The sequence below is a fragment of the Garra rufa genome, chromosome 6 (assembly GCF_049309525.1).
Source record: "Garra rufa chromosome 6, GarRuf1.0, whole genome shotgun sequence".
Classification (NCBI taxonomy): domain Eukaryota; kingdom Metazoa; phylum Chordata; class Actinopteri; order Cypriniformes; family Cyprinidae; genus Garra; species Garra rufa.
The window spans coordinates 27,391,820-27,419,717 of NC_133366.1; the positions used below are offsets into that span (position 1 = coordinate 27,391,820).

Consider the following 27,898-nt stretch of genomic DNA (forward strand, 5'->3'; position numbering starts at 1 on the left):
ACAACTATTAAAAAAGGTTCAAACATTCACTGATGCTCCAGAAGGAAACACAATGCATTAAGAGCTGGGGAGTGAAATCTTTAGAACAGGATGAAGATGTCCATATTGTTCTTATTTTGTTGAAATATAATTTTCCAATTAGTACTGCCCTTCAGAAGAAACAGAAGGACCTGCTGGGAGAATTTTTTCTTTAGAACAGTGCTCAGTTTAACTGTTCAGAACAAACAAGTGACTCATGAACAACCATCACAAAAAAAAAAAGAAAATAATTTTTATTCATCGATTATCTAGGTAACCACACACAATATTAAGAACCAAGGGTTCCCAAATGTTTGAAGGGGGTTATTTTAATATTTTCAGCTATTTTTTGTCTTGTGAATTATGTAAAGATCTTTTATGTAAAACATCTTACTCAGGACAGTACTAAATAAAAAAATAATGTGCATTTTGTACGATCACTCTTATTTTGTTAAAATTATTCACATTTTCACAGATTCTGCAAGGGGTTCCCAAACTTCTGCATGCCACTGTATTTTAAAGAAAGAAGTGCACTTTTTACCAAAAAATAATTGAGTTTCAAAATGGGGCAAAAAGTATTACTTAAGTCACATTTAAATTGTATGAACGCTAAGTGTATATATTTAGATAGAAATCTCAAGCAAACTTTTCAAGTGAAAATTTACTGGAAAAGACACAAAGACACAATTACATAATGTAATATTAAATGCATTTGTTTTAGAAAAAAATTGCACATTTTAAAGCACATTATATCATGAAAGACTTTTAAATAATAGAACAGTAGATAGTACTGTTCAAAAGTAATCAAAATGCATTTGGATACTTTCTTAGTGGCCACTTAGTTGAAAACGTTCATAGTTAAAGGTATATTTTACCCAGAAGCAAGTATTATACTCATACTGATCCAATTATCATGATGTTCCATGATGTTTCTGTATTATGTTCTTTCTTCTGCAGAACACAAAGGAAAATATTTCAAAGAAATGTTTTTGTCCAATCAAAAAAGTCAGCGGGCTCCAAATCCCTTTGACTTTTATTGAATAAAAAAAGCACAAGCATTTTCAAAAAATATATTCATTTTTCTTTTCTTTTTTCCAGAGAAGAAAAAAGGTCAGGTTTGACATCATAAATAACAACCTGACTTCATATAATCACCAAAAGTGCAGTTTGCAAAAGTAATAGGAAAAATGAAAAGTGAACGTAGTTTTGAGAAAAGCACTCAGGTATAGCAATGAATTTCTACCTGTTACACTAGATATTTTGTTATCCAAACGTGTCTGGATACCGCATGTGAGATTCCACATCATTGCTGCTGTTCTTCAAGTGATTTGTCCCATAAATCTAAGTGTTACTCTGTCCCAGTGGTATTATGACAGTGGCATTTATCCACAGCTAGGTGATTTGTTCTAATGGAGAGCACCACATGACTGAAAGGTCAAGGGTTTGAACACAAAACATTGATCAAAGATTGAGCAGAGCATCATATGACACACGTCTGTTGACCGGTTTGATATTTGCCCTTGTTTCATCTCTTTGTTTATGTGCTGCAACTTAGTTTTGCATTTTTAGTATTAGAGAGTTTATCTCTCTGTCCTCTTCACGGGCCAATTTAGTCTGTAAATGCATGTGAAATTGTTTCATTTTTTCTTTCTCTCCCCCATGTTCTATCATTCTCTCTCTCAGCCGTTTCCTGTCTCTCTCCTTTTCACTTTCCCCACGTCTCTTTCTCTTTCCTTCTTCCATTAAAGTGTGCTGTGGCAGAGTTGTGTGGCTGCGGGCTGATGGATGGGCCTGTGAGTGTAATGAGAGCTGTGTAGAGAGCAGATGGGACTGAGGAGATTCTCTCCGCTCTGACTGAGCTGTGTATGTCTCCAATCCAGACACACACTCCCTCTCTTTCTCACTCTTCTGTCCACTGTATGCTTCGACTTTCTCCAGCTGCCTCTCCCTTTTTCTTTCACTTTCAGAACCCCAAGTAGTAGATAAGAAAGATCTCCTGTTCACCTGAACCCAACAGGGAGGGCAAGAAGTGTTTCTGTATTGTGTACACAGAACACGCAGGAACAATTACATGCTTGGGAAAAGAAATAATAGTTTTCTTTCTCCACTTGTCCTCTTGCTCTCTCTCAGCCACAAAATCACTGAAGAAAAATGTCTTGGACCTCCTATGGTCTAATTTTAATCAGTGTGAAAACAAGAAATGGATCGTCACAGATACTGGAGGTTCTTTGCGGAGAATAACTCTTTTTCACACCCTGTTGTGAGAAGCCACTTACGTGAACATCATTTCACCTTCATCAGAAAGAATAATTGCGCAACATGTGCATGTTATTGGACACGACACAGACTAAATCATTAATTTAGGGAAGCATTATTAAACTGTATGAAGTGGGCCTGTGGCTTCTTTGGCTGTATACTCGGTTAAATTTTTCCCCCGTGGCTTTATTAGTAATCTGTCAATCCACACTAAACTCAAAAGAATATTGCACACTTTGTGGTAGCGTTCATCTGAGTTCATCTCATAAAATACAAGCTTTATGACAATTCTTGAACACAACAGTAATAGCAGCCAATGAGAACACATCTGACGTAGTTATGAGTGGGATTTTGGACCAATTAAAATTAGAAATTGACCAAATGCCTGTGAAAATGCCAATACATTTTGGCCGGAGTAGTCTGGTCTCATTTTAACTAGACCAATTTACACATATACAGTTGAAGTTTAACGTTTGCATACACCTTGCATTATTTTACCAAAATAAGAGTAACATTTTTTATTTAGTATTGACCTGAATAAGATATTTCACATATTTGAACCCTTTCTAACAATGACTGTATGATTATAAGATCCGTCTTCTTACACTGAGGATAGCTGAGGGACTCATATGCAACTATTACAGAAGGTTTAAACACTCACTGTCGCTCCAGAAGGAAACACAATGCATTAAGAGCCTTTTGAAACATTTTAAATTTGAAGATCAGGGTAAATTTCACTTATTTTGTCTTGTGGGAAACATGTAAGTATATTCTGTAGCTTCTGAAAGGCAGTACTAAATGAAAAAAAGTATATATTTAGGCAAAATAAGAAAAGCGTACACATCCTCATTCTGTTCAAATCTTTTTCACCCCTGGCTCTTAAAGGGATAGTTTACCCAAAAATTAAAATTTGATGTTTATCTGCTTACCCCAAGGGCATCCAAGATGTAGGTGTCTTTGTTTCTTCAGCAGAACACAAACGAAGATTTTTAACGAAAACCGGTGCAGTCTGCCAGCCAAATAATGGAAGTGGATGGGCACCAGACCTTTAAAAGTAAAAAAAAACATGCACAGACAAATCGAAATTACATCCTGCGGCTTGTGACGATACATTGATGTCCTAAGACACGAAACGATCGGTTTCTGCGAGAAACCGAACAGTATATATATATCATTTTTGACCTTTGATACACAGCCACGTCCAACTGTCATGAGCATGAGCTTTTCATCCGGCTTGTTACACGTGTACGCGCTCTGGTGTAGTATACGCAAACGCCGTAAGGGGAAATCGGTGAAAAGTCCCGGATGAGTTTGCGCAAGCAAACGTAATCTTTTAGCTTTAAATCGGTTTGAACAATCAGGATAAGCGCAAGTAATTACCATTTTGAATAGCCGCTATACCCACAATCTCTGTGCACTGTGTAAACAATGAGTGTTGTATACATGCGACAGATCGCTTCCGGTGTTTGCGTATACTACGCCGGAGCGCGTACACAAGTAACGAACCAGATGCTAAACTCATGCTCATGACAGATGGACGTGGCTGTATATCAAAGGTAAAAAATGATATAAATACTGTTCAGTTTCTCGCAAAAACCGATTGTTCCGTGTCTTAGGACATCAATGTATCGTCACGAGCTGCAGGTATAATTTGGATTTGTCTGTGCATGTTTTTTTTTTTACTTTTAAAGGTCTGGTGCCCATCCACTTCCATTATTTGGCTGACAGACTGCACCGGTTTTCGTTAAAAATCTTTGTTTGTGTTCTGCTGAAGAAACAAAGTCACCTACATCTTGGATGCCCTGGGGGTAAGCAGATAAACATCAAATTTTCATTTTTGGGTGAACTATCCCTTTAAAGAATCGTTTTTCCTTCTGGAGCATCAGTGAGCATTTGAACCTTCTGTAATAGTTGCATATGAGTCCCTCAGTTGTCATCAGTGTGAAAAGATGGATCGCAAAATAATACAGTCATTGTTGGAAAGGGTTCAAATACACAAAAATGCTGAAAAACCGAAGAATTTGTGTTGTGGGACCTGAAGGATTTTTCTGAAGAACAGCGGGCAGTTTAACTGTTCAGGACAAACAAGGGACTGATGATCAACTATCAATAAACAAAAAACAGCTGTGAATAATTCAGGTAACAACACAGTATTAAGAATCAAGTGTATGTAAACTTTTGAACAGGGTTATTTTTATAAATTCAACTATTATTTTCTCTTGTGGACTATATGTAAATGTCTTTTATGTGAAATATCTTATTCAGGTCAGCACTAAATAAAAATAACATTCATTTTGTATGCTCCCTCTTATTTTGGTCAAATAATTAACATTTTGCAGATTCTGCAAGATGTATGTTAACTTTTGACTTCAACTATATATCACTATTTATTATGTTGTTTACTGAATCAAAGTAATCTAAAAAGTATTTATAGATAAAATGTGGTGGAGGGGGTGGTTAGGGGTGGTAACTTTTTGTCTTCCATACCCAACCTGTTCTCACATTTTTTCCTACTACTCCATTTGCTCTTTCTCTCTCTTTCAAAATTGCTGTTCAGTGCTTTGGTGCTGTAGAACGCTGACGATGTACAATCCCTGAGTGACCCACATTAATATGTCATTCACATGAAACATGGTCACATGAGTGTTACCAGAAGAAATATAAAAGCTTTAATTTACAGTATTTTGAAAGTGTTGTTATTATCCATCAATAGTGAAAAATAGCTGAAACTGACATAGTCAGCATGACTCAAATTCCTTTTAAAGAATTGAATGCACAAGCTTCAGTGAATGTAGAACAGTGTGGCCATGCTGTGCCGTTGTATCACCCCAATATGAGAGTTGATGTCTGTGCCAGAATAAACCCATTACGTACCTGCACTTAGAGTGGTCTGGCCAATAGGGAACACCAGGACTTTTCTCAATGGGCCAGTCAACTTGTGGATCAGTTTTCGAAACCCATTTAAACAAGCATTAAAAAGGAGGGAAAGTTTTGGTATTACCAAAAAATGGTCCCTATTGCATATTACAGATCTTATTGTGAATGATTTCTCTGTACGCGCACATACATTGTGAAATATATTTACTCTACTTTACTTTTTATTTACTTTGCTTTAAGCCACAGTGGTGCTGACTGGTAATTTAAGTCTTTCCTTTATAGTGTACAACAGCAAAATATAGTCAATACACTTAAATATCAACTAGATTCAGTTCCCTTTAGACATTTTCGAAAACACTACTTTTACTGCAGAAATAGTGACCAGAATAAACATCTCTAGAAAAAACATTCTTCAGATTTTTCACCCAGAGAAAGAATCCTGATGTAAATGTGCACATGGATGATGACAGTTCGAGCTTCCATGAGAAATATTTACAGTTTTACAACTGTACTTTGTTACTGCACTACCCTGCAAAATACTAGCAATACAGTGCACTGTGAGACATGCCCTGTAGACAGCTGTGATGCCTGATTATTGGATTAAACTTGGAACATGTTTCATTTTCAGTACACCTTTAAGTAATATCACACTTGCAAAAGAGTTGATGATCGTGTTAAATACTGTTCCGTCATTCGACCGCAAGTACTAATCACAAACTGTTAAATAAACAAAATGTAGCGATAATGTACATTTAATTTAGCTCAAAGGGAATCGAATATGATTCAATAGGGAATTTGAATAGAGTCGCTGTTTTACGGCTGTTCAGAGTCGACTCGAGATTCATTGAAGGAGCCGTGTAACAGAAACTCTGCAATGGATATTACTATCCAGAATATAGTGAAAACACTATATATTAGCACAGTAGCAAAATCGGCAGTTTAAGACATTAACTTGTAAGCACGAAACACAAGATACTTATCTTTTCTAATAAAAATATGATTTTACTGGATAAACCTAAGACATACAAACTAATCTAACACATAAACACACACATTCACACAGGTTGCAGAAAGAGAAAGTGAGGAAAGAATGAGTTTAAAGGAATGAAAATATGAAGTCCCAAGTTTATAGCAATATGTGCAATTGCTTAGACCTGAACAACCATCAATCACTTAATTAACCCTCGTATTGAGTCTCTCAAAGAGGTTATTAAACTTTATATCAAATGCAGCAGTTCAGCTAGAATCTGGAGGTTGTACTTGCGTTGCCTTTGTGTTGAAGGAATTCCTTTCGTCGCGTCATTCCAGAAAGGGGGTTTTCCAGAGGTTGTTGATTGGTTGGACGTTCAGTGGTCGTTTGTGAAGTCTTGGGTGTTGGCTGGATATGCGGAGTTGTGCGCTGGTTAAAGTTCAGGTCGGCACAGACGTTTGGGTCGCGGCTTGAGGCAAAACTTAACTAGAACACGAAACTCTCAACGGAAAGAAATAAAAAGAATTAAAGTAAAAGACAGAAGTGTAACAATCTCCTCATGTTTCCTTTAGAGGAGCAGCTGGCGTGCAGGCCAGGGAGCGTTCATCATAGAACGCTAACAGCGTCGAAACGCGGCGGCACGAAGAAGCACTGGGAGTGAGAGAGTAAGGGTAAAACAGAAGAGAAAAAAAATTTGGTGGTGTCCTGAGTATTTAAACTCAGCTTTTGGACACATCCCAAATGGTGTCTTGACCAATTAGAACATTGTCCTAAGTCGGGGTACTGCTGGTTTCTCCTCCCAAGCCATAAATCACAATGTTATCTGATCAGTCCCGTGGTCACAATTTTTCCGCTCTTTGCAAAGTTAAATTTGGACATGATTTCTATAACAAGACTATAATACATTTTACAAAGAATTGAATTACAGAAACATTTCGAGAATGCAATTTCAAACTCAGGCATACCAAACACCAATATAAAACATTAAGCTATTCAATAGTTATCAAAAAGTACATACACAGCGAGTGATTAAAACATAATAGACAAATGTGTGAGTTACATAAGTGATAGGAAGTTATGCATAGAAATGGTGAGTTGCTCATGAGTCCTTTTTAGCATCATTTTAGGTGCATATATACATCAATAGGCAGTTTTCTGGGCCGTATTGGGAACGTGAGGGTACGTTCTCTGAGCTGGGAGGTCAAAAGTTTAGGGAAGGAATCTCAGTCTTTTGTCCTCCGGGTGGGGGAGCCCACCAACCGAAATCTCTAATGATTCTCATGTGATGTTCAAGATGTGCATCTCTTTGACCATTAATCTTGGTTACTTGGTTTCCATATTTGACAATCTCCTTCCTTGGGAAGATCAACAAGTGTCCTTTTGTGTTAATGTTGCAAGTTCCTAGTTGGTTAGGTTTGCTTCAATCTGGCTGGTGTCAAATGACAAATTTTACGACAGGAGTCTTGTCATGCTGGGTCTCTTGTGGAATTTGGGTCTGTAGAAGTGTTTCAAAACTTCTAATTGAATCGCCTTCGAATTGTCTGATTCAAAAACAACATCTTTCAACCACAAATTGAGAATTCATTCCAATAGTGACAGAAACGAGTAAAAAAGTTAAAGGGGTCATCGGGTGCCACATGCACTTTTACAAGCAGTTTGAACTGAAATGTGTGTTGGGAGTGTGTGTACACAACCACCTTAGAATGACAAAGATCCACCCAGTAGTTTTCTTTTAATTAAGTAAAATAATTTTCCTCTTCTCATATCGAGCCATTCTCAGATGCCTGTCGTTGTGGCGTAACACTGACAGAGGCCGCTCCTGCGATAGTTGATAGACAGTAGTGTTTTAGCATAGACCCGCCCAGAGTCAGAAGTAAACTGACGGCACTGAGGGAATGTGGCTGCTGATCTACCTAAATGGGTTCATGTTTACGCAAATCATTTCTCACCATACTGCTTTAAAAACAAGGATCAGTATAAAGCAGTTTTTGCGAAGCTGCTGCTGAAAAATGGGTCTGTAACTATTCGTGTTTTTGCTTCATCTCCACTAGAAGTAGTGAGTGCAATTTCTTTTTATATGAATCTTTGCTAATCACCTATTAAATAATGTGCTAAAGTTAGTGCGTTTCAGTGTAAGTATAACTTACATGCTCAGAGAACATGGTTATGTCGTCTTCTCTATCCGTCTAAATATAATTCCTAATCGCACTTTTATAATGAACAACGCATTAAGGTGATTGTCTATTTACAAACTGTGTACATTGTAGTAAAACTACATTAAGCTTAGCTTTGTAATGCTAGATGGTTTAAAATGGTGTCTGTTAATGATTAAGATGTCATGTACAATTATTTTAAATCGTTTTGGTTCAGTTATAACTGCATTAAAAATGGTAACGTTAACGGAATACCTGCAAAAGTGTTTACAGCCCACAACTGCATATGAGTAAAGACCATAACTCTCACATTTATGTATTTCAATATTAGGACAGAGTAAGTCATGTTAACCGATCACATTTTGCTCTCATTCAATCAGCTATACCTCAGTAAACACATCACATTCATATCTGTCTCAGTACACTACCCTGACATACTCTTATACAAAGATAAATCAACATTAAGTTTACTAACCATTCAGACACGTTCAGTATAAGCCGTAATTGCTGAACTTCTTTGCGGGTGTCATTTTGTTTCGGTTCCAACTCCGGTTTTTAAATTAAATTTTAAATGGATGGGGTTGTACAGTGTCTTCAAAGCCCCCCCAGTGCCATTTTTCCCCAAACTATACAACTATACCCCCAACTGTTGTCTAGGCAACACCCTGTGTGCTATGTAATGACACGCCCCACAGAACTGAGGGGCGGGGTGAGCAGAGGTTCATATCATTTAAAGGGCCAGGTACTGATATCGCTTGCTGAGAACAGAGGCATTTTTTACCAGGTAAAATGAGTGTTTTTTACACTACCATAGAGAATTTTTAATCAAAGTATATTACAAACTTTTCATTAGGACCCTAAAGCATCATATTAACTTGTGTAAAATGGGCATCCGATGACACCTTTAATAAAACATGGCCACAAATTAATAAGTCGTGGGAACAAATCCTTTTTTTTTTCACATGCAGGGTTCTATATATTTAAGCTCTGCCAGCAAAACTAGTTTAAAAGCCACAGCAGAATTACCATTTAATATCTTTGTGCTTTCTTCGTGAATAAATCAGTGTTATTGAATGACTTGATTGAGTGAGTGATTCAATGATTTGCTCTTAAAAATAAGCTACATGATTAATACCTGAATAAATCAGGGTGCGTCTCAATCAATTTCCTATTTCTCTAACTCATGAATCAGTATATCTGGTACATTAGCCCAGTCACTGGTAAATACCCTGGCTCTAGTCTCAGCCTCAGAAGTCACGCCCACGGAACGTTGGCTAAACGTCTGATGCATATGGTACACTTAACTGGAAACACTTCAGGAATGTTGAAGTAGTCATCTGATTAGTTGAATTTGATCGGAATTTCGGGAGACGCAAGTGTCGCGTTTATTTTTGGTCCGCTGGGAAACAAAGCGCAGACTGTTTTATTCTGTGTTTTGCTAAGAGGTGCTTATGCAGACGGCATTGTTGTTATACACTTTTGCAACGTTCGCGTACAAATTACTGACTTACTGCTTGTTCTCCCTCTTCTTCTTTAAATTTCAGTGCTGGTTATTTCAATGACTGACTTGTTGCACGCCAGTCTGTTGTTGTGGGGACATGTCCACGCCCCGAAATGTGACGCTGAACGAAATGAACTGTGATTGGTTGTTTGACATGTCTGTCAAACGGCCTTATGGGTGGGCCTTGGCCAATGAAAGCTGCGATGAATTCCAGACCTTCAGCCATCAGTCTGGCTACGCAAGACTACCCTGGCCCACTGAACACTGGGACAGAGATTACTCAATTTCTGGTGACTTGACTATGTACAACATCAAAACATTGATCTGTTACATGTCCTTACAACATTTCAAACCAAAAATTATTCAGACACCAGATCATTTTTTCTAGTAGGTGCAGGATAGTGAAATAAAGTAAACTGACATATTATACCCAAAAAATTCTTCACGCAGTGGACTACACTCTTAAAAATAAAGGTGCTTCACGATGCCATAGAAGAACCTTTTTGTCTAAATGGTTCCATAAAGAACCTCTAACCTCTGTTTCACAAAAGGTTCTTTGTGGCAAATAAGTTTCTTCAGATTATAAAAAGGTAAGCAAAAAATGGTCCTTTAAAGGACCTTTGACTAAATGGTTCTTTGTGGAACCAAAAATGGTTCTTCTATGGCATCGCTTGGAGAACCTTTTGAAGCACCTTTACTGTTAAGAGTGTACCAGGACAACTGATAAAAATTTGGGACCAAAAATTATTCATACACTTTAACCTGACCATGTTTTGCTTAAGTGATTTTTCTTTAATTAGTAATGCAACCTTTTGACACCACAGACTGAACAAAATTAAGCCTTGCTTAGTAATTGGTTGACCTAAATTGTATTATTTGTGTACTTAAATGTAACAGCTGGCAGCTATTCAACCTAATTCATTACATACCTTTCTATCAAAGTTTCTGACATTATCAAGATGAATTTGTTGTGACACAGTTTAACTCAGAGTTCTTGTCATATTTTATTACCATTTTCTAAACTATAGTGAATAAACTGTGATAATGTGAGAAATGTTGAAGGTGTCTGATTAAATTTTGGTTTAACTGCAAATATTAGATGTGTTCACTACCTGTCTAGGGATGCGTGTTTATGTAAGGAATAATTGACGTGAAGAGAGAGGGAGAGAGAGATTAAGTGCATTAATTACCTCTCTCAAGTCTGTGTGTCTCTCAGGTGACTGGCAGCATCGTCTCTACTAACAGTTAAACTTTAAGTCCATTTTCTTGAAGACCACGCCATTGTTACCTCACGTGTGAGAACTGTCGTGTCGTTTTTAAGTTGTTAATCGTCAGAGCAGCGCTAACAACATTAGCACGAATGCTAACGCGAGTGCTAACTGTATGTGTGTGCGTCTGTGAGTGAGAGAGAGCGAGAGAAATAGATTTTGTGCTTTCCGTACATAATAAAACATAATATTGTGGAAAAAACATGGAATCTGTCGTTTTTATCCTGTTGTTTACTGTATTTATTAGTTTGGCCAGTGTCATTGTGGGTTTTGGTTATTTTGCTGTTTTGGGCTGTAAGGACCTGAAATCATGTGGCGAAGTGATATAGACATGTACTGCGGTCAAAAGCTGCCTGGAACTACGTTCGCCGTGCATTTCCTAGAAAAAAATGCACACCTCTAGAACGTTCGTCAGCCAATCAGATTTAAGCATTTAACGGTCCCGTTGTATAAGAATAAATATTCCAAAAAGAAACGTTTTGTCTTTTCAAATCTTTGGCATGTTGTTATATTTATCTAGTGTGGTTTATGTTTTGCGCTTTAGAAATGTGAAGTAGTTTCTGGAAAAGGGGCATATCGAGCACTGATGCTTCCTAGTTTAGTGGTGCATTGTGGGAATTTTCACGGAGCAAACGTTCCAGTGCACTGGAAGAATTTTGTGGGTGAGACAGCCCTTAAATGGACGACTTTCTGATCAGTGTCCAGACAACTGAACTAGAGAGCTTATTGAGATGCACCCTCAGTGTTTCAGATTGATTTAAGTTAAAAACAGCTACTTGATTTGATCCTGAATTAATTATTAATGTTTTTGAAAAAATCTGTTGAGTACCTTTTGAATACACTGAAAAATCCCTATCACTAAGGCATACAAAGTGGTGTGATACAAAGTCCTGGATTCTCTTTTTTACCACCACTGGAATGCCGCTCATACAATCAAATTCGGTAAATTGAACTAACTGTTAGTTCTTAGGGTTGGTACACTCATATCAAAATGGTGCTAAATAGCACTTAAAGTGGTTCATTAGCTCGTAATCATAGGGGACCCACTTTAAGTGCTATATAGTCCCTATCTTTAAAGGTGCTATCCACCTTATTTTTGCCATAAGAGTGGGCACGGCCATTTGTAAATTTAATGTGTCTAGCTTCTAATATCATTTGCTTCCAGCTATTTTTACCTGTACAAACTGATGTGACTTACCTTATTTTATCACCTTACTTGTTTTAATGTATTATCTTAATTATGAACACACTGATTTGTAGTCCTCCTTAGATTTTAGATATTTTACTCCAGTCTCATGTGTTTGCTCTGAATGGAAATTTGCAATGGCAAAAGCTATTTTCAATCACTTTTATGCTTTTCTGGGGTCAAAAAGTCTTGTGTGGGGGAATATTACCTTATAGAGGGGCCTTGGGGCAAAAAAGGTGAAAAACCACGTTATTTAGAAAACACACTGTGTTTAATGGCGTTTTTTAATTATTTTCCCAGAGTTAGAGAACCTTTAAAGAACTACACAGGGACTTAACAGGTTATTTTTATGGCAGTGGTGCTAAATAGCACCTTAACCACCCCAAATAACTGTTGAAGAACCATGTGTGTAGATTACACAACATACATTTTAGAGATTGTTTATGAATAGTTCTAGTATTTTCTGTATTCTGAATTCATTATTTTTTGTGTTGATTTTTTCAAATTTGTTCTTTATCAATGCTTAGTCAGATTTTCCAAAACTGTACTTTGCCTTGGGTGTTTCCAAACATTTGGAAGACATTATAATACAATTATTTATTATATGCATGCAATTTCTAATCTCATATTTGGGGGTGTTTTGTGCTGGTAAACATCTCAGGCTGTTTTGGAGTCCCAGTCCATCCTGACTGCAGCCACTTTTAACAAATACCAACACTGCATCTTTCTCTAGCTATGTGTGCGTGTTTAATAGAAAAAGATCTATAGGCTAAAAAGAATCACTTAAAATTTGCATTGCAGTACGCTTTTAGAAAGCACATTACACACAGTCCAATGCAAAAAAGCAAAAAAATGCACTTCTCTCTCACTGTCTCACTTTTTCACCACCCTTCAAGTATGCTAATGACAGGAAATGCGATTTATTTTATCGCCGCTCAGGGCTGTTTACAAGCATTCTCTCTTTCATTTCTCTGCCTCTCACACTGGCCTGGGCTTGCTGTCTCTTTTCCTGTTTCTCTCCTTATTTTCTGTCCCTTCGTGCCTCTTTAAATCACAAAGTCGTGCATAGGTAGTGCATCTTTCTCATTATAAAACACCATGCTCGGTTCTTACTGAGGGCTCGTTTCTTTCTGCTCCCATGAATCTGCTGCTGTGAAAGCTGACCTAACATCCAGCGCAATAAATTGAGGCTGCGCTCACCGCCGAGGGCTGTTAGGGGTTATGTATAAAGGATCAGCCATTCAGATTGTATTGATAGTTCTGCTTTAATACCACAATTAGATAAAATGGCCTCTTCTCCCACTCTGACGAGTCGCACTCTGATCTCTCATCACATATCTCTGGTGCACAACGTATCATTACAACCCCAAACCATCAGCGATTATGTATAATTAGTGTAGAACAAATCAAGTGAATCTGAATTTACTCGACAAATGGATGTACACTCAATTCCAAAATCTCCACGTCCTCGGATTAGACTCATAATAACGCATGTCAAATGAAATCAGAGGGACTTTACAGCGGGAATTATCCACATTCAGTTTTTAATGCTTTGCAGTATGGATATTTGATCACTGATGAATCAGTCGAGTCAATCTGAATGGCAGCGTCCGCATTTGATACAGGTTTCATAACTGTGGAACTAAACTGCATCAAAGACGCAGATTTTCCCAAAGCTAATGTAATCTGTTTAGAGCAGAGACTAGTGCTGAGATTAAGGCCTAACATGGTAATCCTGTTAATTGAAGTTTGTTCATGACGGATGAAATGACACACACATTCACACTGTGTTTGTCAACCTGGAGTCTCATAAGAGACTAATCCTCTCAAAGAGAGAGGAAGTGACGGAGCCAGCAGTGTAAACGGCCTTGACACAGAACACATGGTACACATATAAACACAGCAGTGATTGGATAAGTGGGCCAGTAACTAGAAGAGTGTGAGTTTCAGTCTTTTAAAGCAAAACCCAGCTGTTTTTTTCATTGTAAAACCTTCAGCTATTTGTTATGCATGAATGTGAATGCATTGATGCTTTATTGATTTGTTATGCATGAATGTGAACACATACAGTATTTCACAAAAGCGAGTACACCCCTCACATTTCAGCAACCATTTTATCTTGTCACGGGACAATACTATAGAAATGAAACTTGGATATATTTTAGAGTAGTCAATGTGCAGCTTGTATAGCAGTATAGATTTACTGTCCTCTGAAAATAACTCAATATACAGCCATTATTGTCAAAATAGCTGGCAACAAAAGTGAGTACACTCTAAGGGTGTACTCACACTAGGCACGGTTGCCATGAACCGGGCCCGAGTACGATTGTCCCCCCTCCCCACTCCCCCTCTGGCCTGCACTTACATATGTTTTAAGCATTCGTGCCGGAGCATGTTTACGTCATTATGGTGTGACGGTTTCAGGATAAACGGGAAGAGCGGCGCTCTCGCTGAACGCAATTTATTCCATCGCTGTTTTTACTTTGTGGATAGTAATTTTGAGTCGTTTGTTCCGCGGTGGTCCACAGCCTATTGTTAAACAGGTCTATCGCCTTTATGGCACGAAAATTTTCGCGCAATGTTGCTGCTCGTATGAGGAGATTTGCAAGGTACCAGCTGAAGTGCAGCAAGGACTTTGCAGCTTTGATTACGGACTATAAAAACGTTGATTACCTCGCAAAAACACGACGTCACGTGTCCTGTTCCGTGCTTCAGCGCGGTTAGCGCTGACACTGCATGCAAACCGCGCCCGAGTCCAACTGAACCGTGCTCTGGCCCACCTCTTCCAAGTGGGCCAGGGACGGCTAAACGAGCACTCACACTAGTCAAACGAACCGTGCTTTGGTGGTCAAACGCACTCGGGCACGGTTCAAACTGCCTAGTGTGAGTACACCCTAAGTGATAACAGCAGTATGTTGTTTAATCTTTCAAAGCCACATGTCCTATTCATCATGTTTATGTTTTTGTCTGCTTGTCTTGTATTAGAGCAGTTAAAAAAATAGTAAGTACAACTCTCTGATACTGACCACTGGCTATTCAACATGGCACCTCATGGCAAAAAACTCTCTGAGGATCTGAGAATTAGAATTGTTGCTCTCCACAAAGATGGCCAAGGCTATTAGAGGTTCAGTAACACCCTGAACTGAGTTACACTACAGTGGTCAGGGTCATACAGAGGTTTTCCAAGATGGGCTCCATTCGGAACAGGCCTTTGCTAGGGTGGATCAATGAAGTTGGCTTATAAAAACAGATGCATGAGTGCTGCCAGCATTAAAGGTTGCAGAAGTAGATGGTCAGCTTGTCAGTGCACAGACCATATGCCGCACACTGCAACAAGTCAGTTTGCATAGGCGTCATCCCAGAAGGAAGCCTCATCTGAAGCTGGCTCACAAGAAAGCCCGCAAACAGTTTGCTGAAGACAACCTGTCTAAGAGCATGAATTACTGGAACCATGTCCTGTGGTCTGATGAGACTATAAGATAAACTTGTTTGGCTCAGATGGTGTCCAGCATGTGTGGCGATGCCCTGGTGAGGAGTACCAAGAAAATTGTGTCTTGCCTACAGTCAAGTATGGTGGTGGTGGCATCATGGTCTAGTGCTGCATGAGTGCTGCTGGAACTGGGGAGCTGCAGTTCATTGAGGGAAACATGGATTCCATTATGTACTGTACATTCTGAAGCAGAACATGATGCCTTCCCTCCAGAAACTAGGCCGAACGGCAGTTTTTCAACATGATAACGATCCCAAACACACCACTAAGATGACAACTGCCTTGCAGAGGAAGCTGAAGGTAATGGGGTGGCCAAGTATGTCACCAGACCTGAACCCTATTAAGCACCTGTGGGGCACCCTCATGCGGAAGGTGGAGAAGCATGTGTCTAACGTCCAGCAGCTCTGGTAAATTCCATGTCAATGATGATTAAGGCAGTGCCAGATAACAATGGTACTAACACAATATATTGACACTTTGGACAAGTTTACTTATGGTGTACTTACTTTTGTTTCCAGCTATTTTGACAATAATGGCTGTATGTTGAGTAATGTTATACAAGCTGCACATTGACTACTCTAAAATATATTTAAGTTTAATTTCTATAGTATTATCCTTTGAGAAGATATACTAAAATAGTTGCTAAAATGTGAGGGGTGTCACTTTTGTGACATACTGTACATATCACCTTGAGATGTATTCTCATTAAAACTGGTTTATATTACTAAATTTTGTTTAGCAAGGACACATTAAATCGATCAAAAGTGATAGTATATGTATTGTAATGTTACAAAAGTTGAGTAACAAAAATGTTACTATTTTAAATCCTGTTGATCTATTCAAATAATCCTTATGATATTTTCCACAAAATATGAAGCAGTACAAATGTTTTCATCATTGATAATAATAAGAGATGTATCCTAAGCAGCAAATCAGAATATTAGAATGATTTGTGACTCTGGATCCCAAAACCAGTCATAAGTAGCACGGGTATATTTGTAGCAATAGCCAACAATACATTGTATGGGTCAAAAGGATTGATTTTTTTGAAGATATTTTGTCAATTTTCTACCGTAAATATATAAAATCTTTTTTTTAGTACTATGCATTGCTAAGACCTTAATTTGGACAAGGCAATTTTCTCAGCCAAATATTGTCTTATCCTAACAAACCATACATCAGCTGAAGGCTTATTTATTCAGATAAGAGACTTCTTTCAAAAAAAAAAAAAAAAAGAAAGAAAGAAAAAATACCAAACCTAAACATGTAAGCCTAGCCGGCATTTTATCGTAGCAAAAATTTGGCCATGCTAATTTTGTTTTTAATACATTTTAAATTAATATTCCAAGTTCTGCTCAATGAACACTTAATATATTCATAATGTTGATTATTACAGTTAAGGCCTGTTTACACCAAGAACAATAACTATAAAGATAAAAACAATAAGTGTAATACTGCTTTAAATTGTTGTTGTTTTTTTAAAGTTTTCTGTTTAATTTAATTGCATGTTTGTTTTTCTGAGCAAAAAATAACTATCATATATTTTTCCCTAATTTACAGAAGACACCCACTAAAATGTCATTCAGTGTAACAATCTTGTGAGGCATATTTACAACAAAAATCAATTTATGACATACTAAAAGAGAAATTACTTTCACCCCAAAGACTAATTAGTAATTCAAAATATGTTAAATTTGCCACTATCATAGGTTTTGCCCATTTGTCAGTAAGAATTTTTTACTAATTTAAAACACTATAAAATTTAATATGCTCCCTTATTCTTTTATATATTTCAATACAAATCAGAATAAGCATGTTGTTTGAATTTTTACATAATATACACTGAATGACAATGTAACATTATTTCAACCAAATTTTAACATTTTATTAACTTATTTGAAACCTCAAAAGTTTTTACTTACATTTAATGTGCTTTCTATGGACATAAAATCACTTTTGTAAATTTCTTTTGTTGTGGACATCTTAACGGCTTTGACCCAACTATATTAGCGTTCACACCAGCGGGCAATATCGTCAATTTATTCTAAACGCACACTTGTCTGCTGCTTTAAATTGTCAAGCTCACGACAGCAGGGTTGATTCTGATTGGCTGTCAATGTTTTTATGGTTCATTGTTTCTTTGTGCCTTTATCTTTATGGCTGTGGTGTAGATTCTTTAATACTGAGAATGATTTTTAGAACTATATCGTTGTCGTTATTTTATACAGTAGATAGCGACCCTGGTGTGAACAGGCCTTTAGCATGGACCTTTCTTTTCTTCACAAAAACTAGAAATTTGTGTTAAAGTGAAGCAGTTACAATGTAAGTAAATGAGGTCAAACTATAAATGTAAGCAGTTTCAAAAGCATAGTCACAAGTCATTAACAGCATGCATAATATGACTTTCCTAATCTTTTATGGTTTCTATGTCCAATATTCTATGTACAATAACAATGTTTTAACAGAAGAATTCATCTAAGTGCTTTCATAAAATTACAAGCTTCACATTTCTGCTTTTAAATCCTCCGAAAATTGACCCATCCATTGTAAGCACTTCACTGTATTCTCTATTTTTGCTTAAAAAGAAAGAAACAAGGGACAACTTAAAATGTTTTGTGGTACAAAAATTCCACAAATGCTTTTAAACTAAACCCTGAATACTCCTTTAAGCAGAATCTGTATGGCTAGCTATACAGACATGTAAAATGCATGTGTTGGAGCAGAGGTGTAGGGCATTCATGACATATAAGGAGCTGCTGTGCTCATGGGGACCCAAGATCAAGCCTGATCTGGGTCATGTCCCGATCTCATTCCCCTCTCTCTCCCTCCACTTTTCTCTCAGCTCTCCACTGTCCTATTTAATAAGGCAAAATGACATTAATTAAAAAATGCAAATACATATACAACATTTATCAAAACCATGTGAATTTATTGGCACTCCTGAATATTGGCACTCCTGTGATTTGGCCGCAGGACACTTCCTTAACGCATAAGGAAATGAATGACAGTAGCAGCAAAAGCAGGAGTGCCGATACTGTCAGGATGGATAGAAACACATTACAGAAGTTGGGGTTTAAATGTTCACACATTGCCAATGTGTCAGAGATAGCGAGAGCTGACAGAGAGGAGGTGAGAGGTGGAACCTTGACAAGAAGAGGATGTGGAAAAAGCCTACCCTTTTATTGTAGAGAATAAATGTTTCTTATTTTAATCTTGAGACTTGATGTTAATGTTGAGTAGTGATAAACTGATATACTTTGCTTATACTACGGGGCCGTTGAATGCTTGAATGTGATTGGCTGATGAACGTTCTAAGGTGTGCATTATTTTCTCCCACTCTCTCTCCCTTACAGACGCACACACATACAGTTTTCCCACACATTAGCAATGCTTTGACAATTAACAACTACATGACATTTCTCACAAGCCAGGTAACAATGGCGCTGTTCCTAAAGAAAATGAATTTAAAGTTTCACTATTAGTAGAGACGCTGCTGCCAATCACTTCTGAGAGAAGCACAGACTCAGAGAGGTAATTCACAAGCTCTCTCTCCATGTCTTCCTGCCTGTCTGTCTGTCTAAACTTCATTATGTTACAGAGCCGTTGAATGCTTAAATCTGGTTGGCTGACGAACGTTCTAAGGGTGTGCATTATTTTCAGGGAAACGCATGGCGAACGTAGTTACTTACAGTCTAAAACAGCAAAATAACCGAAACCCACAACAACACTGGCCAAACAAATAAATACAGTAAACAATAGGATAAAAAAATGACAGATTATTTCCATGTTTTTGCCATTATGTACGGAAAGCACATACTCTATTTCTCCCACTCTCTCTTCCTCACAGACGCACACACATATAGTTTGCACACACGTTAGCATACGCGCTAATGTTGTTAGCGCTGCTCTGACGATTAACAACTTAAAAACTAAATGACAGTTCTCATACGCGAGGTAACAACGGCGTGGTCTTGAAGAAAATGAACTTAAAGTCTCACTGTTAGTAGAGACACTGCTGCCGATCACTTTTGAGAGACGCACAGACTCAGAGAGGTAATTCACGAGCTTAATATCGCTCTCCCTCTCTCTTGCCATCTGTCTGCCTGTCTGTCGGTCTGTCTAAACGTCATTATTAACTGCATTAGTTTGCTATCAATGGCTCAAGTGTCGTTACTAGGCCTAAAATGACATTTTGGAATTAGTAACAAAGGCATTGGATGAGCTGCGTAAGAAATTAATCCTACTCACAATAGTGTGTGTAAATTAGCGAATGTGTTGGAATATATAATCTGATCAATGTCTTGAGGTGTGGTAACTGTAGTATAAGCAAAATAATTGATTTTAGTCCGTTGAATTCTACAAAAATTATGCACACCCGAGGTGTAACAGCCTCTGGACCGAAGCCAAAGTCTGGAGACTGTGCCTGCTGCCGCGGTTCACATGACATAACCTGAAACCAGACCTCATTTTCCCCAATCGAAAGCATATTTACACTGTCTGAATTGTATCGTATCGCCATATAGGGCGAGTGACTGATTGCTGCCTCAGCTTCAACATCTATTTATAGTATAGGGGGCGGGATTCTAGAGAGAGTTTGATTGGAAAAAAAGTTTGATGAGAAGCTAAAGTGCAGGGTGATCCAAGCTGTTAATCTAATGTTGAATCTATTAAAATGTTTTTAAAAAGCACATGGCTATATAGCGCCATCAGTTTACAATGTCGCAATGACAGTCATTTGTCAGTGCCTAACTCCTTTATTTGAATGAGTTCCTATGGAGACTGGAACAGAAGAGCATCCAATCTGACTTTGGAATTCATAATGGCGGCGCTCATCGTTTACTCAGGAAAAAGGTCTATTGGTGGAAGTGAGAGACTGTGGGCCCTATTTTTATGATCTAAGCACATAGTCTAAACCGCACAGCGCACTTAGGGCGTGTTCGAATCCACATTTGCTAGTTTAAGGACAAAAAATGGCGCCCAGCGCATGGTCTAAAAGGGTTATCCCTATTCTCTTAATGAGTCATGGGTGTGTTTTGGCGCCATGGTGGATTTGCTATTTATAGTAATGCCTATAGTTTATGCCTATAGTTGCATTTTACTAATGCGCTCTTTAAATAACAAAAAATATATATATTTTGTGCCTTTGACTTTAGACCAGGTTTCAATTGGTAAATGGTGCAGTTTCAGACCAGCACGCCCATGGGCACACAAATGGATGCAAATGCATTTGCTATTTCAACAACATGGCGGAGGATGTGAAACTGATAACTGCGTTGGGCTGAAACTAGCAAAAATCACTAGCATTGCGCCGGGCGTATGATAGAGCCCTGAAAGTTTTGAATGCTTTGAAATCTTGTAAATGCAAATTTTGTCATTGTTTCATTGTTTTAGAGCACACTAGCTTAGAGATAACCTTAAGGCTAACATGTTCATACTAAAAGCCAAAAAAACTTTCATTTTAATTTCATGGGGACTTTAAAATGTTCTTGTGTGTGTGTGTGTGTGTGTGTGTGTCTGTGTGTCTGTCAATAGTGTTCGACAACAGTGCCTCTACTAATAGTTTAACTTCCTCAAGAAGAGCGACATTACCACCTTTCAGCTGCGAAACTATTTTATTGATAAAGTCACAGGGCAGCACTGACAACAAGTTTTGTGTTTACATGTGTGTCTGCTTTCCATCAATAAAAAAGCATAATTTCACAGGGAAAAACATGGAAATAGTTTGTCATTTTTATCCTGTTGTTTCTTATAATTGTTAGCTTGGTAAATGTCTTTGTGGATTTTAGTTTTTTCTTTTTTTTTACTGTGCTTTGCTGCCAAAATCATTTGGCAAATTGATATGGAACTATAATACATTCAACACATATAATATATTATAATACATTTACTTCCAGAATAAATATTCCCTGATAATTTACACACCCTTATGTCATTCAATTTTTTTATGTATGCAGCTAAATGTGTGGCTAAATGTAATGATGTAATTTTCATTTGAATATTGACCCCACTAATATTGAATGATTTTGATCTTGAATGGTGAGAAATCCTTTTTTTTTTTTTTTGGATATGGTGATAAAACGACTTGATGGCACGGTACACTGAGCTAAAAGTTAACATTTTGCCTCTAGTTCTGCTATGACACTTTTTCTTGTCAAATTATACCTGGATCATTTGCCACACTGAATTGCAATGTGAGTGAATGTGTGAGCATGTGTGGGCACGCATGTGTGTGTTATGAGCCATTATGAGCCTGTACAGGAGATTAAGAATAGATGAATACTTCAAATTTGCATCAGTCATCAGAGGGAGTAAATAAATCAAGTAGATTATGCAGAAAAATTAACAAATGACAACCTGAAACCAGTGGATGGGTTGTAGGTCTATTCTAACGCAGACAGCATTGAAAGAGCAATGCTACAAGAAAATAATAAAATGCAGAATAAAGACGATGAAGGATAGCTAAATAATAAGTAGTTTCATCAACTTTTAAAACAGGAGGAAAGAAGTGCTTCATCAAAGACCATGCAACTATGTCAAAGTCTACAAAATTTGGTCGCAATATAGTCAAAATAGCCAGTTTACCTTATAGACTTTGGCTTATCATGTGGCTTTTGTGTTGTGTCAGCACTTGTCCTGATACAAGATCCACTGCCCAAAACCATCACAGGTTGTGAGCATTTATGTTTCTGCCAATGGGTGCCCAACGTAACACCCTCTACCCCACCCTTTTTTTAAAAGCGCAAATACTGTACATTATCAACCAAATATAATTGGCTGAGCAAATGCAAATGATATGGGCTCAGTGTTAAAGTAGGCCTATACTTGGTGTTCATTCTTTACGTCTTTTTGCGATGGTGTGCTTCATGAAGAATTAAAGGTATAGTTCACCCAAAAATGACAATTCTGTCATTAATCACTCATCCTCATGTGATTTTAAACCCGTAAGACCTTCGTTCATCTTTGGAACACAAATTAAGATATTTTTAATGAAATCTGAGAGCTTTCTGAGTCCGCATAGACAGCAATGTACTACCATGTTCAAAGATAGTAAGACATCGTTAAAAAAGTCCATGTGGCATTAGTGGTTCAACCATAATTTTATGAAGCTACAAAAATACTTTTTGTGCACAAAGAAAACTCTTCTCTTCCATGTCATTCTCCAACGCCATTTACGAGAGTACCATGACATACATCTTAATTTGTGTTCCAAAGATGAATGAAGGTCTTACGGGTTTGGAACAACATGAGGGTGAGTAATTAATGACAGGATTTTCATTTTTGGGTGAACTATCCCTTTAAGTTTGCAAACGGAAACACATCAGTATTTTATAAATTGGCAAAATACATTACCAAGAGTCAAATAGTCAGACATTCAACCATCATAAATACTGACGTTACACACAAGAAAAATGTGTAATGGCTGGAATACACTACACTACTTTTAAAATCTGAACAGATTTTTTAAACAATAGGCATCATACACTTACCGACTGAGGATAATACACTAGCAGACTTTGAAGTTGTTCCGCTCCGACAAACTCATGCAGAAACGTGCACCTTGTTGCTAGGAGACGCATAACAAATGAAAACAATATGCGTTCTAAAATCGGCTTAAAATATCAAACATGTTTGATATCCTCCGACTGGATGGAATCAAATGCTGCGTCCCAATTCGCATACTATCCGTCCTAAATAGTATTCGAAAATGGAATTAGTATGTCCCAAATTGTAGTATGTTTAAAAAAGTATTCCAAAGTTTCCCGGATGGTCTACTACTTAACTTCAGAATTCAAGGTGCGGATCAATGCGCACTCTAACGGCTTATTGCCCACAACACATTGCGTAGTGAACGAGGATTCGATTAGAACTACAAACACGCATAAAAAAAAAAAAAAAAAGTGTTAAAAAAACTACAAACATGCCAGATTTGCGCAACCAACGGACAGGTAGAGAAAAGGGTTTAAGTGATAAATAATCAATGTGTAACATGAATAAAAAAATATATTTAATGTTATCCACGTTATATTTTGTGTGCAGCAACATGAACTTTTATAATGATAGGTTTGGTCATTAACTTTTTAACACAAGAGCAGAGTTCTCAGCATGAAAGACTTGTGAAAGAATGTGAACGTGCCTCTTCATTTCTCTCTAATACGGTAGGAAATCAAATTAAACGAAATGTAGATAATGTTAACTGTGATGATTGACAGGGCAGTTTAAATAGTGACAGGATTCAGGTAACTAAGCAACGGCGCGGCTGTTAAAGACGCAGTTAAGACGAAGTAGTGTGTCCCAAAGTTTGCCTACTATTCTGCTACATACTCAAAAGTATGCACTTTTTCTTCACAAAAAGAGTACATACTTTTAGAGCATAGTATAAGTAGGCGAATTGGGATGCAGCAAACGTCTGAAGCTAAAAAAATCGTAGTCTGTGACCATGATACACTACGCAATTTTCTATGGAATCTGTCAACTCAAATCTGTAGACTCGCTTTGACTTTTAGCAACTAGCCTCAACTTATCTGGAATGTAAATTGGTGGAAAATCGGGGCAGAAATCGCGTAGTGTATTCCAGGCTTAACGGATGCCTTGCATGCAAACAACGTAAATAATGTTTTGTGTTTTGATTCAAATAAAGTTAGCATTGGCTGGCCGCACATCACATTGTTTATTACTTATCAGAGCTTTTGAAAGCAGGTATTCACACTAAATAAAACCAAATAATCCACACATAATATGAAGTGAACAAATGCAAGGAGTATTCGATGAAGCTTGTGCGCATTAATGTGTACTCTAACTGCATTGAGATTTTCACAGAGAAAATGAACAAATATCCTGCTCATTTTTCAGACTTTGAAGCATAATCTGCCTAAATATTAACTACTAACTGCTCAAACACAGTTTTATCCAGGTCCGGTACCAGAATTGCACATTAATATTTTTGCCCCATTCATTTCTCTTTCGAGTATAGACCTTTTTCCTGAGTAAACGATGAGCGCTGCCATTTCGAATTCTAACGTCAGATTAGATGCTCTTCTGTTCAGGTCTCCATAGAAACCCGTTCAAATAGTGTCCATCTGTTTTTAATGTAGCTAATGTCGGCAGCTTTGTGTCATCTACACACTCATTAAACTTTGAGGAGTGAGGCAATGACAAATCACGGTCATTGTGACATTGCAAAGTGATGGCGCTAGAGAGCCACTTTGACCGGAAATGCAAAGCATTCTTCAGGTAAAGAGTCAGGCGTGACTTCCGCGTTCAGGAAAAACGTCTATAAATCACGCATAAATGAAATCAACAGAATATGTCTGTGCCTGGCTATGTTACTCAATGTAAAGAAAAAAACGCAATGTAAATAGAAATCTTTTGATGCTCGCCAGAGCGCAAACGTAAATATGCACTGGATAGTTTGCCAGAGCTGTTTTACCAGTATGATAGTGAATAGACAATATGTCGATTTTTTTCCTGTGGGTGCTCAACCATTGGCGCCTATGGCTGTGAGCAATACACTGCAAAGGCAATAAAATAATCAAAGTGAGAAAAGATAAAAATCTATTCAGCTAATAAATATGATATGTATTTATTTATTTATTTTGTAAATGAACGTTTATTCAACACTCTGAAAGTACAGAAACTTTTTTCTGTGTTCCCTTTTGTATCTATAACTAAATGGATGTTAAAACAGTGATAAAGGTCAATCTGGGAGAACAAAAAGACAGAAATGTTTTGACCAGGTCCTTTTTACATTTACACCAGCCTTGAATAGTCTGGCCCAAATCTAGTCTGGAAAACAGTCTGGTTTTTATAAAGAGGTCTGCAGACATACTTTTATGACCGTATGCATCTGGGCACTTCAACAAGTCCCCCCCTAACCCCCCGCCCCCCACAACTCGTCCATCAATTAATCTTAAGTCTTGTGAATTGAAAAGCTCTGCGTCTGTAGGAAACAAATCCATCAAGATGATTTTAACAACTGCTAAAATATCAGTCAATATTTACAAAACTTTTCCTTCACAAAATGTTGGATTTGTTTCTTACAAACACAGCCTAACACATCACAAGAATCTAACTGAACAAATGATAACGAATGAGACACGTTTAACTTTTTAATCATGGGCAATAAAGCAAACTCTTCTCTTCGTTGAAGGTTAAGTTCTCATCATCGATTTTTACTTTTTCTGAATGACACTGTGTCCTTGTCCACAAGAGCTGGAAAACTGCTGTCTCATCTCAGTTTTGTCTGAGTATTTGTTTACAGCTGAATCATTTGCATAAATATATTTGATTGGATAAGATTCAATCAAATATGTGGGCCTAAATGTATTTGAGAAAGCTAGTGTATCTGAACTATTGCCAGACAAGTCTTGGAACATGTTCACTGCAGTCTGAATCTGAACCTCAGATTGCTAATTGATGACCTCAGAATAGTGTTGAACTCACCGCTGAGTTTTCTGATATATCGAGCAGCAGAGCAATTTCATCAAAATCAATTGGAGAGCCATAAAAAATTATTGACTTTCTGCTAGGTGTTTCTGCACCTTACAAGCGAAAATTGTAGAACAATTGTTTTCTTGAAAATAATAGCTTAGTCTCATTTCAAGGGCTGCGCCCTCCAGAGGTCGCATTTGTAGGCTGCATATGTCTCATTTCAGAAAAGCAACCATTTTAAAACTGACTGTTATTCCTTGTGAGACGTAAATTATTGTAATTTCTTTCTTACTTTGGAATATAATTGTTACTTTTCTCAAATGAGGCAGCCTCAATGATGACAAATGTAACCTCAGGAGAGCGCATCTTTTAAAATGAGACACAGCAAATGTTTAATCCACATTTAAATCAGCAAACATCCAATTGGAATACAATTCCAAAGAGAACCTAAAAAATATAAATATTCCATGTCTGCTATATAGTCTCTCTGACATGATATCATGGAAAGAAAATGGGAAGAGAATCACACACACACACATAAATGCAGACAGGAGTGGGGTCATGTATCCCTATACCTAGATCTTAAATTTAATTATGAATCCAAAATTCAACCTCGGAAGACACCACAGCTTTTGCTGATGCATTTAAGTCAATTACTGTGAATTCAAGTTACATTTAATTAGTTTATGTGTTCATGGAAGTTGAACCCATGACCTTAGCATTGCCATTGCTAGAACCAAGCTTACTTATAAAAGCTACAAATCTTAAATTATTAGGTCTGCAATAAAATGTATTGGGTTAGTTGACACAAAACAAAAAAAATATTCAACTATTACACTGTATTTAACATATTCAAAAGCCAGACAACACAATTATTTACACTCTAAAAAATGCTGGGTTAAAAACAACCCAACTTGGGTTATTTGGCAACCCAGTGCTGGGTAAATATTGGACAGAATACATTGCTGGAGTTATTTTGACTCAGCTGGTTGGGTTAAATGATTTTACCCAACATGCTGGGTTGTTTTATTTAAGTCAACTATTCTGCCCTCCAAAGGCAAAGTGCAGTAACTACGCGAACACTGAAACTAAGAAAAATGCCTTTAAAGTTTTTACAACAGCTAGGTAAACATGTTGACACTCTCGCTTCTCTAAACGTTTCTCTGAAAAGGAACAAAATTGAACCAGGAGACTTTGCCACAAGACAAAACAGTTTGCTTTAAGTCAGCCTTAAGTCAATTTTGACCAAATGTGTAGTTACTGTGCTTTGCCTTTGGAGGGCAGTATTGTTTAAACTGTTAAATTATTATATTGCTGACTTATAAAAACAGTCTCTTGTCACCATCTAATTTTGAGTGAGTCAGCAGTAAAGAAGGACTTTGGTAAAGATTTTTACACTGAAATGTTATTAAAAGGCTTTAAGCTGAAGTTATTTTTAGTTTCAACAACAGCTTGATGCAGCGAACAAAGGCACTGAGCGGCAAAAGCACCCTTAACAGATGAAAGGATACTAACGTTACGACAAAGATAATGCTTTCCTTAGCAGACATTCAAATAATGTTTGTGGGTACAAGACAAGACCGATCTGAATAATGAATGCTGTATCAGGTACGTTAATCTCTCTCTAATACTTTACATAATAGAGTAAGGTTTAACTGCAGTAATACAATAAGCTTTTAATGAAGCAACTCAACATTCCTTCATTACTAGTTCTAAAGTTATGTTTTGGAATTAGTGATAGAAGTGAGATA

At 37.3% G+C, this 27,898-nt stretch overlaps 1 protein-coding gene across 1 annotated transcript in view; it reads left to right on the plus strand.

Annotated features, from left to right (window-relative positions):
* Positions 1-27,898, plus strand: part of marchf4a (membrane-associated ring finger (C3HC4) 4a) — a 61,503-nt gene that overhangs the window by 2,886 nt on the left and 30,719 nt on the right. The gene's annotated exons all lie outside the window — the stretch shown is intronic.